This window comes from Lissotriton helveticus, chromosome 2_1 (assembly GCF_964261635.1).
Source record: "Lissotriton helveticus chromosome 2_1, aLisHel1.1, whole genome shotgun sequence".
Lineage (NCBI taxonomy): Eukaryota > Metazoa > Chordata > Amphibia > Caudata > Salamandridae > Lissotriton > Lissotriton helveticus.
In genome coordinates, this window is record NC_136059.1 from 848,853,238 (window position 1) to 848,869,674 (window position 16,437).

The following is a 16,437-nucleotide window of genomic DNA, read 5'->3' on the forward strand; positions in this document are numbered from 1 at the left end:
GGATGCCCAGACGTGGGTCCCAGGCACTCCACACCACTTGGAGTCAAGCTAGCCGGGCTGAAGAGAGGTGTTACCTCGAAACCGGTCCGGTCCTCGGATGCTTGATTCCGGTCTGGGAAAGATATGGCTGTTGTAGTTCGGACTGGACTGTTCCCATGGGGCAACAGGGTCAGAGCTGATTTGCATAAAGCCATTATCTGACCCAGGGTGGTGTGGAGTGCAAAAAAACGATGGATTTGGGCCCAGATCTTTTGACTGGGGGAGTGTGTGACATTGATCCACATTCAGTCCATCACTTGTTGTTTTTTGCAATTGCCGCCCTAAGTGCGCTGGGGATGCCCAGACGTGGGTCCCAGGCACTCCACACCACTTGGAGTCAAGCTAGCCGGGCTGAAGAGAGGTGTTACCTCGAAACCGGTCCGGTCCTCGGATGCTTGATTCCGGTCTGGGAAAGATATGGCTGTTGTAGTTCGGACTGGACTGTTCCCATGGGGCAACAGGGTCAGAGCTGATTTGCATAAAGCCATTATCTGACCCAGGGTGGTGTGGAGTGCAAAAAAACGATGGATTTGGGCCCAGATCTTTTGACTGGGGGAGTGTGTGACATTGATCCACATTCAGTCCATCACTTGTTGTTTTTTGCAATTGCCGCCCTAAGTGCGCTGGGGATGCCCAGACGTGGGTCCCAGGCACTCCACACCACTTGGAGTCAAGCTAGCCGGGCTGAAGAGAGGTGTTACCTCGAAACCGGTCCGGTCCTCGGATGCTTCATTCCGGTCTGGGAAAGATATGGCTGTTGTAGTTCGGACTGGACTGTTCCCATGGGGCAACAGGGTCAGAGCTGATTTGCATAAAGCCATTATCTGACCCAGGGTGGTGTGGAGTGCAAAAAAACGATGGATTTGGGCCCAGATCTTTTGACTGGGGGAGTGTGTGACATTGATCCACATTCAGTCCATCACTTGTTGTTTTTTGCAATTGCCGCCCTAAGTGCGCTGGGGATGCCCAGACGTGGGTCCCAGGCACTCCACACCACTTGGAGTCAAGCTAGCCGGGCTGAAGAGAGGTGTTACCTCGAAACCGGTCCGGTCCTCGGATGCTTGATTCCGGTCTGGGAAAGATATGGCTGTTGTAGTTCGGACTGGACTGTTCCCATGGGGCAACAGGGTCAGAGCTGATTTGCATAAAGCCATTATCTGACCCAGGGTGGTGTGGAGTGCAAAAAAACGATGGATTTGGGCCCAGATCTTTTGACTGGGGGAGTGTGTGACATTGATCCACATTCAGTCCATCACTTGTTGTTTTTTGCAATTGCCGCCCTAAGTGCGCTGGGGATGCCCAGACGTGGGTCCCAGGCACTCCACACCACTTGGAGTCAAGCTAGCCGGGCTGAAGAGAGGTGTTACCTCGAAACCGGTCCGGTCCTCGGATGCTTGATTCCGGTCTGGGAAAGATATGGCTGTTGTAGTTCGGACTGGACTGTTCCCATGGGGCAACAGGGTCAGAGCTGATTTGCATAAAGCCATTATCTGACCCAGGGTGGTGTGGAGTGCAAAAAAACGATGGATTTGGGCCCAGATCTTTTGACTGGGGGAGTGTGTGACATTGATCCACATTCAGTCCATCACTTGTTGTTTTTTGCAATTGCCGCCCTAAGTGCGCTGGGGATGCCCAGACGTGGGTCCCAGGCACTCCACACCACTTGGAGTCAAGCTAGCCGGGCTGAAGAGAGGTGTTACCTCGAAACCGGTCCGGTCCTCGGATGCTTGATTCCGGTCTGGGAAAGATATGGCTGTTGTAGTTCGGACTGGACTGTTCCCATGGGGCAACAGGGTCAGAGCTGATTTGCATAAAGCCATTATCTGACCCAGGGTGGTGTGGAGTGCAAAAAAACGATGGATTTGGGCCCAGATCTTTTGACTGGGGGAGTGTGTGACATTGATCCACATTCAGTCCATCACTTGTTGTTTTTTGATCCATATGCCAGCAAACACAATATCCTGTCTCTTTCTTTGTATGTAAGAAATAGTCTTAGTTTTGAGATTTGTGTCTTCCTTTCCCATTCTTTATGTGCCTGCAGAATTGAAGCTCTTATTATTCCAGACCTTTTTAAGAAATGCAACTCCAAGTGGGACATTTTGATACCATGTCATGACTGTACAGGTAGGTATCCTAGCTCATGCCCTGCTGGCTGGCCTCGGTGAACAGTGGTGGAGGAATGCCACAGGTCCACCAGGAAAACACACAAGATGATGGACGGAATGTTGCACAATGGTAAAACATTCACCCCCTGTCACAGATCTGGGTTTAATCCATTGTTATTTTGCTCACCAAGCCACCCCAGTTCAGACATAACCATATGCAAATCAGTCTTGACCCTGTGCCTCATGGGAACAGTCCAGCCCGAACTGCCAAGCCATGTCTTCCCTGGACCGGAATCAAGCATCCTAGGACCGGTTTCTGGCTATCAGCCGTCTTCAGCCAGGATAGCTTGACTCCAGTGGCTTAGTGAGCACGGGACCCACATCTGGGCATACCCTTCCCACATAGGGTGAACAGCAAAACACACAAGATGATGGACGGAATGTTGCACAATGGCAAAACATTCACCCTAAGTCACAGATCTGGGTTTACTCCATTGTTATTTTGCTCACCAAGCCACCCCTGTTCAGACATAGCCATATGCAAATCAGTCTTGACCCTGTGCCTCATGGGAACAGTACAGCCCGAACTGCCAGCCATGTCTTCCCTGGACCGGAAACAAGCATCCTAGGACCAGTTTCTGGCTATCAGCCGTCTTCAGCCAGGATAGCTTGACTCCAGTGGCTTAGTGAGCACGGGACCCACGTCTGGGCATACCCTTCCCACATAGGGTGAACAGCAAAACACATAAGATGATGGACGGAGTGTTGCACAATGGCAAAACATTCAGCCCCAGTCACAGATCTGGGTTTAATCCAACGTTACTTTGCTCACCAAGCCACCCCAGTTCAAACATAGCCATATGCAAATCAGTCTTGACCCTGTGCCTCATGGGACAGTCCAGCCCGAACTGCCAAGCCATGTCTTCCCTGGACCGGAAACAAGCATCCTAGGACCGGTTTCTGGCTATCAGCCGTCTCCAGCCAGGATAGCTTGACTCCAGTGGCTTAGTGAGCATGGGACCCACGTCTGGGCATACCCTTCCCACATAGGGTGACAGCAAAACACACAAGGGGCATGTAAACAGGGTCATACAAAGCATAGGGGGCCCCAAGATAGTTGTCATTTTAAAATTTCAAATGAAATGCAAAAATGCTTACGGGCCGATTACGATGTCTTTCGAAAAGCCTCCGACCACCAGTCGGAAGCTTTACCACCATGATCAGAGGCTTTCCGACTGACAAGGCTGCTTTGCAGTCCGACTGCCAAATCACGATGACAGCAGTCAGAGCGTTAACCGGTCGGTCATTCTGACGCAGTTCTGAACGGCTCTTGGAGTCTTCTGGTCAGTCGGAAACACATGGTAATCCCCTACGGACGACGTTTCAGCCATCAGAATTACATTATCAGTTTCACACAGCCTTTCTGTGCCGGCCTTTCTGGCATGGAAAGGCTGTCTGTCGGAAAGTGACTTTGGGGGCCCCTAGCAGGGAACCCTTGCCTCTGGAGCCAATGGTTGGTGGCTGATGGGATACCTATGGTGCCCCCCATAAATCCCTGCCTTGTGTGGCAGACACCATGGGGTGTCTGCTACAGGGTGCAGGGTTTTACACACACCCCCATTTCTCTTTGGGAGTCTGTATTACAGCAGGTTTATGGTGTAACACAAGCTCCTATAAAGAAATGGGAGTATCTGGCCGAACAGTGTTCAGTCGCATTGTAATCAGGTAGTCGGAACCTCCGACCGGAGGTCGGTCAGTCCAGAGACTACGACGGTGTTGGTTGGAGGCAACTCTGACCGACATCATATTAAGCCCCTTAATGTTTATTGCTACCTTTTACAACTGACCATATTGTTCAGTCACTACCAGGAACCTCCACCAATGACTTACAATCAGTATTTGGAGACACGCAACAACCGATACTGGAGAAATTAGAGAGTTTGCCTATATTCAACCTCAGTAAGTCCAACTTGACAGTAGACACCATCTGTGTATTGTCAAAGGGCTTGACATTTGCCCCACATTCAGGTTTGAACAAATTTGATTTATTCAGAGACCTTCTTTTAACCTTCTTTCGCAAAATCAGGTTAAAATTATTTTTCTTGGGACAGGTGCAGTAGTCGAGGATGGAAACCTTTCGGGTTTAAACCCAAGTCCATCTTTACACCTACGGCAGATCAACTTCCTCCCCAGGTTGCAATATTTGAACAGATCATTTTTATTTATTTATTTATTTTGAAAGTTTTATATAGCGCGGACAAGATCTTTGCAGATATCAGAGCGCTTTACAACAAAGGGGTACATGAGGGAGCATAGTCAAACAAGTAAGTCAATAAAGCTTAGCAGAACAAATAGGTGGGGGCAAAGCCAATCATGTAAATCAATACTACAAGTAATACACATAAGCAAGGGTCAGCAAGTAATACAGATCGGTGCATAGACTTTAAAGAGAACGCAATAATAGTTCAGGTGTGTTTAGCCATGAGGATAGCTTTTACTTTTTTCTTAAAAAGTGTAGTGGAGGAGATGAGCCTGGTTTCGGGAGGTAGTGAGTTCCAGATCCTAGGTGCCATTCCTGAGAAGGAGCGTTTATAAGTTTTTTCCTTCCGGAATCTTCGAGGCTTCAGCAGAAGATTGTTTGTGCCTCTAGTGTTTCTAGAGCCGCCAGAGATTGTCAGCTTCTGCGTGAGGTAGCTGGGTGAGTTCAGGTGTACCGCCTTGTGTGTCATGCAGGCGATTTTCAAATGTATTCTGGCTTCAAAAGGCAGCCAGTTCAATGATTTCAAGTCAGGGGAAATATGAGAGTGCTTTTTTGACCCAGTGATGAGTCTCGCTGCAGCATGTAGAGAAGCTCTTAGGGGTGCGGTAGTAGTTAGGGGGAGTCCGCAGAGGGCGATGCTGCCATATTCCATGCGAGGGATGACTAGTGCTTGTACCACAGTTTGGAAGTCTTTGGCTGGAAGGAAGGGTTTGAGTTTCCTCAGGGTATTGATTTGGAAGTTCGCTCCCTTAGTTGCCTTGCTGATATGTTGCTGCATGTTGAGATTGGTGTTGAGTGTTATGCCTAAAGATTTTGCTGAGTCCACAATGATGGGTTGGACATTGAGTGCGGTTAGGTGTTTAAGCCAACTTTGAGTGGTAGAGATCTTCGCTGGAGGTGAGATCAGAAGGAACTCTGTTTTCAGAGCATTGAGTTTGAGATGATTATCGGCAAGCCAGGATTGTGTGCTTCTGATCGTTGAATTCAAGAGCAAAATGTCTTTGGGGGATTGTAATTTGAGATAAATTTGGGTGTCATCGGCGTACATGTGGAAGTGTACATTGGATGCTTGTAGCAAGGTGGTTAGAGGTTCCATAACTAAATTGAACAGAGTCGGGGATAGGGAGGATCCTTGGGGGACGCCTAGCAATACAGGTACTGGCGAGGACATCAGGTTATTGCTCTTGAATTTCTGCGACCTGTTTGCAGATCTACTCCCAGGTTCTCGGTAGCAGCAGGGGGGACCGTAGGGAGACACAGCCGCAGGGGAAAGAGAAGAGTGAAAGTAGGAATCCTTGCGGTCCGAGTGAGTGGGCAGGTTCGCGCCGTCAGGGTCTGAGGCTTCTCGTGGCATTAGGCAGCAGCGAGCTGATCCAGCTTTTGATAAAGTTACTACCATTACATCCCATGTCCCCAAAACCCCATTTAACTTGAATAAACAGGAGTATAAAGCCCTTACGCAGATTAAAGCAGATCCAAATTTAGTGGTAAAAGCCTGCGATAAAGGGGGAGGGATAGTGGTATATGATATAGCTACCTACATAACCAAAATGGAAGAGATGCTAGGGGACATCCATTTTTATACACCTATCCCTAGAGATTTAACATCCCAAACGGTCAATAAAATTAAAAAACTGACTGAGAAGGATCTAAGGGAAGGTGAGATTTGCGGAAAAAGAGTGGCGATATCTCAATGTAGAAAATCCTAAATTAGACAGTATATATGGCATTCCAAAGGTCCACAAGAATACCTACAATCCACCACTTAGACCTATGGTGACAACAATAGGTTCAGCAACCAAACCACTGGCCAAGTACGTTGACGCCATCGTTTGCCCCTATGTTGTGCGCATTCCAGCATATGTCCAAGATACCAGACATATTATAAATCTAGTGGAAAATTTGAAATTCTGTGGGAATTCGCAATTCTAGGTAACCATGGACATAGAAGCCCTGTATAGCAACATACCGATCATGGGAGCTTTAGAAGCTGTACAGGGGTTCATACAAAAGTACAACATAAAATGTCCTAAAATATTCATTCTTGAATGTCTTAAGATTGTGTTGCAGGATAACATATTTGAGTTTAACACCAAACTCTTTAAACAGAAGCAAGGAGTAAGCATGGGGGCATCATGTGCACCGACCATCGCAAATATTTATATGTCCTTCTTTGAACATCGGTTCATATTCAATGAAGTAGCCCCGTTCTATGAATCCGTGACCAAATGGTCACGGTACATAGACAATGTATTCTTTATCTGGAATGACAGTTTAGACACTATACATCAATGTATCGAATGGATTAATCTGTGTAATACAAATATCAGGTTTACCCATCATATCGATAATAAACAGGTGGAATACTTGGACATCATGATTAAGGAGGAGGTGAGGGTCCTTGCAGTGGACTTGTTCATCAAGCCGACTGCAAGTAATACCTTACTTCATTATGACAGTTTCCATCCGGCTACTCAAAGAAACAGTGTCCCCTTTGGAGAGTTTTTGCGTCTCCGACGCAATTGTACAAGCATCTTGGATAATGATAACAGAGCAGTGAACATGAAAGCAAAATTCTATGCAAGAGGTTATCCCAGAAAGATAGTTCGGGATTCGTACAAGCGGGCTCACTTTTACAATCGCCAACACCTTTTGGAGCCAGCCAGACCCAAAAGAGACCCAGGAATAGTATTTATTACCAAGCACTCTGTCTTAAATGAGAGAATAAAACAGGTGGTATGTGCCAATTGGCACATACTTAATGTAAATACTCCGAAGAAAGATCACCTACCTAAACCTATGTTCGCTTATAAGCGTAATAAATCACTGAAGGACCACATTGTTAGATCATGGATGGTTCCGCATACTGTACCCCACCAACAAGATCTCATAAATAAAAAAACATGTAATACAGTGATACAAGGTCCATCTTTGCAATTAAAAATCAAATAGTCAATCCTCAGGAATTGAACAACTGCAGAACCAGTAATGTTATATACTTGGTGATCTGCCCCTGTCAGAGAGGTTATGTAGGGCAAACAGGGAGGGCCATGAATGTCAGATTAACAGAACACCGTTCGGCTATTAGAACGCGTAAAATGGCAGCACCCATGGTCACCCACTATACAGAAGAAAACCATGCCCTGGATGACATGAGATGGTATATCCTGGAAACGATACACCAAAAAAGAGGGCTAGATCTAGACAGAATTAGAAAATTACAAGAAGTATATTGGATCTTTATTTTGGGTACAGCTATTACAGGACTGAACATGGAAATACCGTGGGAACAAGCTATTATCTAATATATTAGTGGTGAAGTGACCTTCAATTTTAGCTATTAGAAATTCAAACATGTGAATGGTTTCAATTCTTACAGTAGTGTGTAGCCCATTAAATGGATGAGTGGAAGGGGCCACATTTAGGTACACTATGATAACACACCCTTCCACCAAATGTGGTGTAATCCGTTGTACTCAATGTTAGACTTTGCTTCTGGTAGCACATCCTGAACCATTGTGATATATTAGAAAATAAAATTACGCAATATGGTGATTAGTGGAGACGGTACCCAGATACAATAAGTTACAACACTCTAGTAAATACACCAACTGATTGCTTTATATTCTCGCTATAATTTAACGCTAGCACAATTATATCGTTTATTTCCGCACTTACATTGACGTAGTGATATGAGGCCAGAAAGAAGTCACGCTTAGAGTGATATCGCGCTTTGGGATTTTGATTACAATTCGCGGTTTTTACACCGTTTCAACATGGTGGCCATTTTGACTAGGAGAAAGTGAATCTGAGCAGGAGAACACGCCTCGTTCATTAAGCAGTCACAAAACAACCTATAGGCACTTTCAGCATAGAAAGAGTAATAAGGGAGTCTAGCCATTAATCTATTTCTATCTGTTAGTGATTTCAGAATAGCTCAAGTCCAGGGTCGTATTAACAATTATAGATAGGTAGTTTGGACATTGGTGTCCTTGGTTGATTTCTATTGGCGTATTATAAGTCTATGTCGACGTAGGACCCATATATATACGACAAAACCCCATTTTAAGATGGAGCGCCTTTACGGAAGTCTCAAGAGCGTTGAGATCAGTATGAAAGTATCGCGAGATTCTGACTCTCATATCGCGCCATATCCACCTATAAATACCACCTACCCGCTGGGCCATTTAATTTTATTGGCACCAATGTACGGAGGAAGAGTTTAGAACGGTCCTCTCACACAGCAAGTAAGTTTTATTTCCCCGGTTTAGAAATTTCGGCGTAGTCATGCGTTGTATGCTGTTCACCTTTAACGTACTCGCCGACGGGGTGGAGTGTATAAGCATAATTGTCTCCTGACAGCTTTACACTGCAGCTTGTTATTAATATGTAAGTTTATTAATAAGTGCAAACAGCGGCCCACAGCTAGCGAATATACCGGCCTTGTCCGGTAGAGTAACACCTGGGGTGCGTTGCACCTTTTTGGCAACACGTCGAAATTTTAAAATGATGTGCACAGCTTAGAATGTAGCACACTTAGCGGCTAACAGTTGATAAATATACCGGCGTTGTCTGGCGGAGTAATATCCCGTTTTAGCGGCTAATAGGTAATAAATATACCGGTGTTGTCTGGAGGAGTAATTTCCCGTTTGCATTGTCTTTTTAGTTACATGTTCCCGTTGTAGTAGAGGTCTTGTCCATCTCAAATCTCTGCGGACTGTTTAAGTCCAATAACGCACGTATGCAGTATTACAGTGGCTGTCGCTATTACCGTACAACATACACTAAGTATTGAAAACAGGGACAACAACGATCAGTCGGTGTCTCATTATGCACTAACTTGCTTATGGAGTACCAGAGTTCACATTAAAAGGGACTGTTTTGCAGAACATATATATCGCCATGTCGCATGCGTGCTTCGCCAGGACACAAGGTACAAATCTTTTTTGGCACATAACATTAGTTATTGACAATTTGGGTCTAGCATGAGTTCCGACAGTAATGGTATTTTATTTTGACATATTTAGAACTAAACCATTAAAAAGCCACCGATAAGGTGCACTACACCCACGTAGAAGTAATATCGGACAGGAAGTGTAACCTTAGAGAGAGGTAAGACCACAATCATTTTCATCAAATCTTAGGTTTTTATGCCCAGCCCGATCTAGGCTAACAGAAGCACGCTTATCATTTAATTTTTAGACACTTTAAGGAGGATATAATTGGAAACTCAGAACTTCGACTCTAGATCTGAATACCAAAGCGCTACTCATGTGACCACCATTTACCAAATTACACAGGTACCTTCTATTACATTATACCACTAAAGAGAATATAGAGAGCATTGGGTTATAATCATGGAGATTGGTGTATGGTAATTGGGTCCTTTTCTCCATGGTTCTAGCATAGAATGGTTGTTGTGGCCCCTTGCTCTTATTAAAGCCTATAGGACATAGCCACATTCAATGAACTCATTCTTGAGGATTGATAGGTCAATGAGCTAGTTCTTCAGTCTGTTTACAGGCTGTAACTGAGCTTTCTGGATTAGCTGTAATGCTCTACTTACCACTATTATTCCCTTCTTAATGACATGAATAAATAGTTTAATAATTCAAGTGGGAATTTTAGGCCAGATAGGAAATGTAATGCGCATTGGAACTTAGATGTAAATGTATAGGATTGTACTTATAGGAATGTATAAATTATTGTATCAATTGCACATATGTATATAGATATTGTAATTACACTTGTTTTTTATAAGATTGTATAGGTAACGAACTATGTATAGTTTTTAGGTGGCATAGTCATCTGTACTCCTCACTTTTGGTTAGGGTGTCTCGAAGGAAAGAGGAAAATAAGTTTGTGACAGCACAATAAAATGTTTAAGCTATGTTTGTTGACTCTTACAAAAAATATATATATGAATAAAATGTTTTTCTTATTTTCTTAGTCATCAAACTGAAATTGTACAGAATTTCCTAAGGAAGGCAATGCCGAAAGGCGTTGATTTGGAAATACTTGGTTCTGTATATCATCACATCTAATTGCTAGCTTTGTATACTGTATCTCATTATGGGTGTTGAATAGATAGTGCTATGTAAAGATAATTGTTCAAATATTATCATGATGAATGGCAATATCAATGAATTCATTGTCTAAACAAAACCAGATGTACAATTTTTCACTGTTTTGAAAATGAAATAATAAGAATATTGACTATATATATAAAAAAAAAATTAAAAAAATACAAATTTATATTTTTAATAAGAAATACTGTTAGGTGATTTATTAAATATGGGTCAACTGTCAGCTTTGTGATAATAATGTGGACACAACCCGGTGCTCATATTGTCTTTTCTAAAAACTGTATCTCCCTGCCAGGGTTTATCCTATTAGGTAGGGGCCCCGTCTCATTTACAAATATAGTAGCTGCTGTGACAGGTGTGTCACATGGTGCCCTGTCAGCCTTTTTGCCAAAATTTCTGGAAGCAATATCGAGACTAACACTGCAGCACAACAGCTTCTCCAAAGCTGCTCCTGAAATTCTGAAAGTGAAGCAAGGCTTCTACCAAGTAGCTAATTTCCCACAGGTTGTTGGGGCTATAGACTACACCCATGTCAACCTGCTCCCACCATCTGGAACAGCACATCTGTACAGAAATTCCAAACAGGTATAATCTATCAACGTACAGGCCATATGTGACGACAAGTACTGTTTTACAAATGTAGTAACCAAATATCCTGGCTCTGCACATGACTCCTTCATATTTCGGCACCCAAGGATCAATCAATTCTTTGAAAGTGGAATGTATGGATGAAGGTGTACTGCTGGTTATGTATGTGTGTCAGAAATGCCATATAAAGTAGTACAAATTAAGAAAATGTACTGTATACCCTCCATGTGGTATGTATCACAGAAATACATTGACAAAAAGCCATTGCAAAATCAACGACAACTACAGTAAAGTCACAGTGCTGTACCATCACATAAAATATGTTATCACTATGTCAGTGCATGTGTGTCTCCAATCTGGGCAATGTAATGTAAACTTTATAAACGTCAAATATATATATATATATATATATATATATATATATATATATATATATATATATATATATATATTACCTACTGGCGGTCGCCAGTAGGTATATATAGTTAGGATTTTTTCTCTATGGGTTTTTTGAAAATTCTATGTCTAATAACTTTGGCGTTTGTGGACGGAATTGGCTGAAATTTTCAGGAAAATGGCACATTTTGTTTCTGAGCAGCCCTTGAAAATTTGGGGGGGGGTTCGTCCAGTGGGGGCCGAGAAAAAAGGGGGGTCCCAAAACGTGTTTTTAACATTGAGTTTTCCATAGGGCGGTTGGCCTCACTTTTAGCCCGAACGGCTGAATGGATTTGCACGAAACTTGGCAAAATTGTAGGGACTGGTAGCCCGATGTGCCTTTTGTAGGTCTCAATATATGTGCTCCAGTGGATTTTGAGAAATTAACGTTTAAAAAAAGATATATATCTGTAACAGCGGACCGGGCAGCGCACTGGTTCGCGGACTTTTCGCGCAACGGAGCTTTGTGAAGCGAAGCTGATTGGTTCTCCGGCGTCTGTCAACATTCCAAACAGTCCGTAGCGGCCGCCATCTTGTCTCTCGGTAGGATCGAGAGACAAGAGGAGGTCAAAACAAAGGGGGAAATAACTATAAGGGGGCATAGTAGATCCTCGCTGACCCCCTAGGTTTGATGTGGAGGTTTTAAAAGGGCCCCGCGGGGCAAAAAAAAATAATAATAATAATAATTGAACGGCTGAATGGATTTGCACGAAACTTGGCAAAATATTAGGGACTGGTAGCCCGATGTGCCTTTGCTAGGTCTCAATATATGTGCTCCAGTGGATTTTGAGAAATTAACGTTCAAAAAAAGATATATATCTGTAACAGCGCTCCGCTTCGCGTAACGGAGGTTTGCGAAGCTGATTGGTCATTCTGTCACTGGGCTATAGTTGGGCTACATCTGGCTGATATTTGGGCTACATTTGTTTTTTTGTGTGTCTGGCGGCCATCTTTGGGCTACATTGGGCTACATTGGGCTTCATTGGGCTACATTCGGCTAATTAGCAAATAGCTCATCGCAAACTAGGAATGGTAAAGAATCGCTATTTATTCCTTAAAGTTCGCTATTTAGGAAATGCAAATAACTTTGATGATACATATGGCGGTTCATCTCTAACAAGATAAGAAGCATAGGGATACATTTATGATGACTGGCGCATCACCAGGGATGTGTTAGTCATTTTGTGCCGCTGTTCCGTCACCTATGGTGTGCTGCATTTACAATGCGGCGCATCATGGGGCAAAAACAGCACAGATGCGTGATGTATCTGTGCCGTAAAGGTGGCGCATTGCTGGAGTTGTATCGCAAGTGTGATGAAGCTCCAGCAAGGGTCGGGGGTGCCCCTGTCGCAGGGTTTCTGTTCTCACACAGAACTGTGGACAGAGGATTGGAACCTCGGCGAATGCATTGCTGGAGTTGTATCGCAAGTGTGATGAAGCTCCAGCAAGGGTCGGGGGTGCCCCTGTCGCAGCGTTTCTGTTTTCACACAGAACTGTGGACAGAGGATTGGAACCTCGCCGAATTAGGGTGTCCCAAAACTCACGTTAGTAATCAAAAACTCCTTAGCAAGCTAGGTACAGTGTCACATTGGATATAACAAACTCTCAATGTTTAGACAATCCAGAATATGAACTTATAGTACCTCAGGATACGTGGAACTCATGAACAGTCGGTCGTTATAGATTTCTTAGAAACCAGAACATGGAGTTAAGAAGAACAGATGTGTATTTGAAATGTTTATTTACTAATGCCGTCTTCTCAGGCGTAGTACCTTAGATAATAAAAGTACACATATTATCAGTAGCAAAATTACCAGCATAGTTACTAGTACATAAAAAGTGAATGGTGATAGTATGTTAACATGCTGTAAATGAATAAGAGTTAGCAACACTTATAAGCAGCCGCGGGCCGTGGAGGGAGTTACGGTGAGGCAGGGAGGCGGGGAGGGGGAGAAGCAGGGTGGAGAATACAAGTACACATATTATCAGTAGCAAAATTACCAGCATAGTTACTAGTACATAAAAAGCGAATGGTGACAGTATGTTAACATGCTGTAAATGAATAAGAGTTAGCAACACTTATAAGCAGCCGCGGGCCGTGGAGGGAGTTACGGTGGGGCAGGGAGGCGGGGAGGGGGAGGGGCAAGGTAGAGAGGGCTCCACCCTGCTTCTCCCCCTCCCCGCCTCCCTGCCCCATCGTAAATCCCTCCACGGCCCGCGGCTGCTTATATCTCACCCTCCCTAATACACATATTATATTATTTGCTAAGAAGGTCTCTTTGTGTTGGTTTAGGGCGTGCCCATACTTTAGTGTCTTAGATTTGAAGGAATCACATCAGCATACACCAGCTCTCTCTTCATGTGAACCGCATCAACTGTTGTGTATGTGTGTTCGGCAAAGCAATATAAAACCCGCCTCATGCCCAGAATTGGCAGAAGTTGCACTTATGTTATGAGTATGAAGTCGTGGAGATCAGACCTCATAACAATTCTGTATCGTGTTGTTCTTGAAACTTTAGCACTCGCTGTACAGATATAGTTTAACAAGTAAAGCAGATAGTAGACCAATAACATATTATTCTCATGTAAACCACGATGAACTACTAGGTGGAAAGCTAAAGCAACAACTAAGTGTCGTGTGCAGAAGTTGCAAAAAAGGAAAAATGGCGTTTAAACCGGTAATGAGCCCATGCTAACTTAACACGGTGTAAAGATATCCAGGACCTAGATGACACCTCCTCATGATCCGGAAACGAACTGAATAAGATAATAGAAGTGCCATCTCATGAGAGCAGATTGCAAGTTTATATGTGGACGGTCCGCAAGGTAAAGCATTAAAAACTAGGAAAATTTAATGCTAAAGAAAAATAAAACAGCCAAGTACTTTATCGAGTCTTAAGCCAATAGGCAAGGTAAATAATAAAAACTTGACAAATAAGTCAATGAATTGTCAATGAAATGCTAGTACTCAGCATATCAAACATGAAAAAGGTCTATGACATAACTGTGTATGCAAAATAAGCTGCAACAGCCTCCAATAGGAAGTCACCGTCTTCATCCGAAAACAGTTCAGCCATCCAATTTAAAAGCGGAAAAGAACATACGTGCTCTCCCAGCACCGGATCCTCTATCACCATCAGAGGACAGCTCGGTGGGTTTTCAAGAAAGCTCTGTTCCAAGAAAGACTGTGCTGCCGCCAGTAAATTCCAGGGACCAAGTAGTCCATGCATCAATGCCACAGCCATAATCCTTTCGCCAGGACAAACCAACTCGTGAGTAATGATAGGAGTCATCAGCTGATTAAAGTCGACGTCAGGAGAAACCGGTCCGCAGAGACACAAATCAATGGCCCAATCGAAATCACAGGTCAGGCAGTGAAATACAGGCTGGACACAGGTGAAGTAGGAGAACCGAAAAGATAATCCATATGCCGTGCTTAATATCGCCAACGGCATTGTGCCATAATATTCTAGCATGCGATTGCGGAACAGTGTCAGCAGCTGCATGGTCGGAGGTTGCATAGGAGGGACATCCATATTTAAAAATGTAAAAAAGCACAAGAGCGTCCGCTGGTAATGCAAGTAAAAATGCCAATCTACGAACCAGAGTGCAGAAAATACAATGAAAGGAAGCAGGGATGACTCCAAAGATTTTCTCAAATGAAGTCACGAGACCACTGGTAACAACTTTAAAAAAGTGTGCCAGGGACTTTGTGGAGGATGCGTTAAAGATAGTCGGAAACATGTTGCTGAAATTGAAAGGCAAATCTTAATTGAAAAGGGTGTGCACCTCTGTATGGGTGTTCGCTATGTGAAGTACGAAAGTTTCACGGGCCGAACTCAAGGCCACCTCTCTCTGAGACAAAAGAGCTCTTATTCTTGCCATGCCGTTGAAACGTGTCCCAAGGTTGGTATTTGTGGCCAGATTGAAAACTCCCTATGTTCATGTGTGGGAGGAAATAGAACATTTCTGCAGCAAATAACCCGTTCACTTACTGTTACAATAAAAGGAATACTTTTAATTAACTCAGAACAATCTTCATTATTGAGCATCAAATAACTACCATTTTCCAACAACTTGAACGTGGGGATGATAGCAGGAACTGGCGTGCCTTGCAACACGCAAGCCATATTTGGTCGGTGTTTGTTGCATGAACCGTGTAACTGTATGTGCCTACACATTAGTGAATGATCTGGCGTCTCAGTGCATTCCTCTCCATTCAGATAAACTTCTTGATCATCTTTGAAACATCTGTATGTGTATGGAAGCGACCAGACCTCATGAAGAAAAGCACTACCTAAAGGTTCATAACGACCTATTGGTATATATTTCATACAATTTGAAAACTTATATAAAGCAAAAGGCAGCGTTATTAAACCGTGGATAAGGCATGTTGCCAAAAAACCCGCAATCCTCTGCTGATGATGTCACTGAGCATGTCATGAATGATGTAATATGTGACATCATCAGCAGTGGATTACGGGTAATGGTATCTCTAGTTTACTCCCTTATAGCTGTGTTTCTTTTAACATAAGTGTCTGTTTCCTTCCCTTATACTTACTGTTTTTGGTTCGCTTCCGGTTCGCGTACCAGCGAGCGAACTAGGAAGCGAACTAAGAGAAATAGAGGTTGGCACAATTCCAAATATTGTACCAATTTTTTAATAACGGGGAGGTAGTTCTGAAAAGAACTTTTTTTTTTATTTTTCTGAACATTTTTTTACTGTTTTTGAATTTTTCGGAACAGTTTTATATTTTTTTGGGTTTTTCTTGGAGGGGGCAATGAAAACGATTCATTGTAAAGGGCTCAACAGGAGCAACAAAACAAAAAAAAGAAGTATTTATTATTTTGGGCGTTTCGGACAAACTTGCATATGATAGTCAATAGCTCTGTTGATCAGAGTGATGCTTTTTTCTCCGTAGGA